Consider the following 4,965-nt stretch of genomic DNA (forward strand, 5'->3'; position numbering starts at 1 on the left):
CCCTCCCCTGCTCATGCTGTCTCTCTCTCTCCTAGAAATAAAAAAAAAAACAAAAAAAACAATTTGAATGGCACCATACTATATTTCATGAAAAAAGTTTATGTGTTCTATACACATATCCCAAACTTGGACAAAGTTGTGGTGCCATCATTTACCAGAATCTTTCCTACTTTGGACTCATTAAAATAATAAAATAAATAATTGATTATAAGTTCATTTTAATTAAATTAAAATAATTTTAAACATTTGCTTCATTTTAAATATTTGTTTCAAATTATGCTCTCCATACTTTTTATAATACAAATCCACTGAAGTAGGTTTTACTCTTAAAATTTTTTTATGGTTTATTTATTTTTGAGTCAGAGATGGAACGTGAGTGAGAGAAGGGCAGAGAGAAAGGGAGACACAGAATCTGAAACAAGTTCCAGGCTCTGAGCTGTCAGCACAGATGTGGGGCTTGAACCCACAAACCTTGAGATCATGACCTGAGCTGAAGTCGGATGCCTAACCAACTGAGCCACCCAAGCACCCCAGAAGTGGAATTTACTCTTATAAAGCACATATGCATATATATGATCATGATTTTGCATAGAGTCCAAACAAAATTCTCATTTTTTATATGCTCACAAAATAAGGAGATTTGATCATTGTCTTGAAAATGTCCACCAAATGATAAAATTTTCTCTGGGGACTATAGAAATAGGTCAATCTAATGAAAGAGAAAAGACACATTGAAATGCAGAACATGCTCTTCTTGAAAAGATTGATGTATTAAATATTTATGCAAACACATTAAATTGGCAAGTGTATGAAAACATTATTACATATTTATCACCTCCACGTCTCATCATTCTGAGAAGAACTTCTTTCCTATAAAACTAAAATGGATGACTAAGTTTTCCAAAGTCACATTTTTCAAACTTCGTAACATGGAATGGTTTGTTTTTCAGAGTTTATATTAATTCTCATAAATAACAAAATTAATGCTGAAACTAGAAGGGGCTAATAATTTATTCAAAATACCAGCAGTTGAGTCCTGTTTCTTCATTAGCCTTTCTCTACAAAGCCAAACTGGAGCCTCCTCATATGAAAGATGCTCCGTAAGAGTGAATATTCACTGTAAGAAATAAATGAGCCCTTTTAGGTCATGGAGTCATTTAGCCAGAAACTGGTTCTGTGGCAAAAGCCAAATGTCATAAGGGAATTAATGCATTTCTAAAGTACCTAACTTTTCCTAGAGGGTAATAAATCCTGATAGGGTCCAAAATTTTATGGTCTTTGGGAAGTGTTATTTAAATTAAAATTTAAATTGACTACACTTCTCATTAAAAGCCAGAAAGTTGAAATGATTTTATATAGGCTCTAAAAATATTCACGTTTAATACAAACTGCCTTATTATGATGATACAGTGTTCTGTATTCAAAGCTGTCTTTCTGCTTCTCCACCTCTACTTCTTTTTTCTGCTGATCTCATTTCTCCATCTCTTACAACTTTTCCTGACCTCATTGCTTATTTGATTTTAACCACACTTCTATTTACTATTTTGCTCCTGAATCGTATTACCTTTGCATCCCTCCACCCATTTCCAGAAGCTTCTCTTTACTGTTCTCATCTGCTTGCATCTCTTTCCTTTTTCAACTTTCCTCCCCTCTTCATTGTTTCAAAGAAAGACAACCACTTTAATTCATTACTCTTTCATGTGGAGTCCTCACGATCTCTCTGTACTTTGATTGTTTTCTCACAGGATCAGTCCTACGGTGGGGTAGCATGCCATTGGTGTTGAATTTAACTTGACTATTCCTACTACACACCCGAATAAGAAAAATCCACATCATAACTTGGAAGAGGTGGAGGAGGGAGAGAGAGAAAAAGGTCAGGGCTATGGCCTCAAGTGGCTTTTTTTTTTCTTCAAGTTTATTTATTTATTCATTTTGAGAGAGAGAGAGCTTGAGTGGGGGAAACAGCAGAGAGAGAGGGAGAGAGAGAATTGCTAGCAGGCTCCACACTGACAGTGGGGCTTGATCTAGTGAACTTAAAGACCCTAACCTGAGCTGAAATCAAGAGTCGGACACCTAACTGACTGAGCCACCCAGGCAACCCTCAGATGGTTGATTCTGAAAGAAACTTGGATTTTAACCCTGCCTGAAATGGACTTTGACCTCTCCTTCTGTAATCCAAACCCCTGTTTGTTTGTGTATGGCCATTCTGTATTCCTCCAGCTCCCGGCAGCTCTGCGATCATTTCTCCTTTACTATCTACATGCACTTACTGGATCCAATGCTCTGTGCTGTGAAAGGTTCCTTTCCTCCTCCAAGTCCCTGCAGGTTGTAGGGTTTTGGTTTTCCTGCTCATTACTCATTACTGTTGCCATGCCACTGCTGAATTCTGGAATCCTTCTTTGTTTCTCCCCTTCCCTGTACTGTTCTATCTTGACCCTACTTCTCCATGACTTGGAATGCAAAGCCCTGCTTGCTCACTCCCCAAAGCATCATTCTTTTAAAATAAACACACTTAGCGAAGAAGGAGGGATGAAGGATAAAGGTTAAGCTGGAGAACAGCACAGCATAGATAATAACATCAAAGTGAAACTAAGTTAGTTTGACAGCTTCTTGGTCATACCCACCTCAGTCCTGCCTGACACTTTGTACCACATTATTTTCTATCTGGAGATTATTTCCCAAATCCTCCTCTTCTCCCCATGTAGGACCCCCAAGCCTGCTGCCCCAGGATCAGGAAGCTCTTCTATATTCTTGCTAATTTATTACACATAATGATTTATTTCATTTTGTATGTGCACTCTGTATTACCTTCCCATGGTTGCTGTAATAATTTCCATAAACTGTGTGTGGCTCGAAGCAACAGACATTTATTCTCTCATACTTCTTGAGGCCAGAAGTCTGGAATTAAGGTGTCAGCAAGGCCATGCTCCCCCCAAGGCCCCAGGGGAAATTCCTTTCCTCTTCTAAGCTTCTGGTGGTTCCACGAAGTCTTAGTTTGTGGCTGTATCACTGTGATCTCTTAGTTCTCTGAGTCTTCTCTTCTGTCTCTTGTAAAGAGACTGTCACTGAAGATAGGGCCACTGCATAATGCAGGATGATGATCTCATCTCAAGATTCCTAACTTAATTATATCTGCAAAGATACTTTGTCTGCAAAAAGGAACATTCACAGGTTCCAGAAATTAAGATATAGGCTTATCTTTAGGGGGGCTGTCATTTGACTAGCTGCACAGGGTCTATCCAAGCAAACTCCAGTTTTCTCAAGTTTCACAGTGAGAGACAGACAATGATAGTATTTTTCCAAATTAACTTAAAGGAGAAAAAGTAATTCTGTCTTTGAGAATAATTCTGTAGTACTTCCAGAGTTTTTAGTGCAAATTACAGTTAGATTTTATTTTATTTTATATTTTATTTATTTTATTTCTTAAGGTTTATTTATTTTGAGAGAAAGCATGTGAAAGCATGTGAGCAGGGGAGGGGTAGAGAGAGATGGAGAGGGAGATGGAGAAAGAGAATCCCAAGCAAGGTCTGTGCTGTTAGTGAGAAGCCCTACATGGGGCTTGATTCCATGAAAAACAAAATCATGACCTTAGCTGAAATTAAGACTTGGAGGCTCAACTGACTGAGCCACCCAAGTTCCCCCACAGTTAGATTTTACATGACATTTTTTTCTCATTAAAACACCCAGCCCCAGACAACAAAAGGAAATAAAAGGCATCAGAATTGGCAAAGAAGTCAAAATTTCACTTTTCACAGACGACATGATACTCTACATAGAAAACCCGACAGGCTCCACCAGAAGCCTACTAGAACTGATCCATAAATTCGGCCAAGTTGCCAGAGTACAAAATCAATATACAGAAATCGGTTGCATTTTTATATGCCAATAATGAAGCAACAGAAAGAGAAGTCAAGAAATGGATCCCATTCACAATTGCACAAAAAAACCATAAAATACCTAGGAATAAACCTAACCAAAGATGTAAAAGATCTGTATGATGAAAAATATAGAAAACTTATGAAGGAAATTGAAGAAGACACAAAGAAATGGAAAAACATTCCATGCTCATGGGTCAGAAGAATAAATATTGTTAAAATGTCATTACTACCCAAAGCAATGTATACCTTCAATGCAATCCCAATGAAAATTACACCAGCATTCTTCTCAAAACTAGAACAAACTATCCTAAAATTTGTATGGAACCACAAAAGACCCCGAACTAGCCAAAGTAATATTGAAGGAGAAAACCAAAACGGGAAGAATCACCATCCCAGACTTTAGCCTCTACTACAAAGCTGTCATCATCAAGACAGTATGGTATTGGCACAAAAATAGACACATAGACCAATGGAATAGAATAGAGAACTCAGAATTGGACCCACACATGTATGGCCAACTATTCTTTGACACAGTGGGAAAGGGTATCCAATGGAAAAAAGACAGCCTCTTTAACAGATGGTGCTGGGAGAACTGGACAGCAACATGCAGAAGAATGAAACTGGATCACTGTCTCACACCATACACAAAAATACACTCAAAATGGATAAAGGACCTGAATGTGAGACAGGAAACCATCAAAATCCTAGAGGAGAAAGCAGGAAACAAGCTCCTTGACCTTAACCACAGCAGTTTCTTACTCGACACATCCCCAAAGGCAAGGGAATCAAGAGCAAAAATGAACTATTGGGACCTCATCAAGATAAAAAACTTCTGCACGACAAAGGAAACAATCCATAAAACTAATAGACAACTGATGGAATGGGAAGAGATAGTTGCAAATGACACATCAGATAAAGGGCTAGTATCCAAGATCTGTAAGGAACTCACCAAACTCCACACCTGAAAAACAAATAATCCAGTGAAGAAATGGGCAGAAGATATGAACAGACACTTCTCCAAAGAGGACATCCAGATGGCCAACAGACACATGAAACGATGCTCAGCATCCCTCCTCATCAGGGAAAT

General features: G+C 38.2%; 1 long non-coding RNA gene across 1 annotated transcript in view; it reads right to left on the minus strand.

Annotated features, from left to right (window-relative positions):
* LOC144233765 (uncharacterized) overlaps positions 1-2,320 on the minus strand; it is a 3,387-nt gene extending 1,067 nt beyond the window's left edge. The window contains exons 1-2 of the long non-coding RNA XR_013335752.1: positions 2,271-2,320; positions 1,024-1,117 (exon numbers count right to left, since the gene is read on the minus strand). This is a non-coding gene — a long non-coding RNA (uncharacterized LOC144233765). The remainder of the gene's footprint in view (positions 1-1,023; positions 1,118-2,270) is intronic.
* Between the last annotated feature and the right edge of the window lie 2,645 nt (positions 2,321-4,965).

Source organism: Crocuta crocuta, unplaced genomic scaffold (assembly GCF_008692635.1).
Source record: "Crocuta crocuta isolate KB4526 unplaced genomic scaffold, BGI_CrCroc_1.0 scaffold165, whole genome shotgun sequence".
NCBI lineage: Eukaryota > Metazoa > Chordata > Mammalia > Carnivora > Hyaenidae > Crocuta > Crocuta crocuta.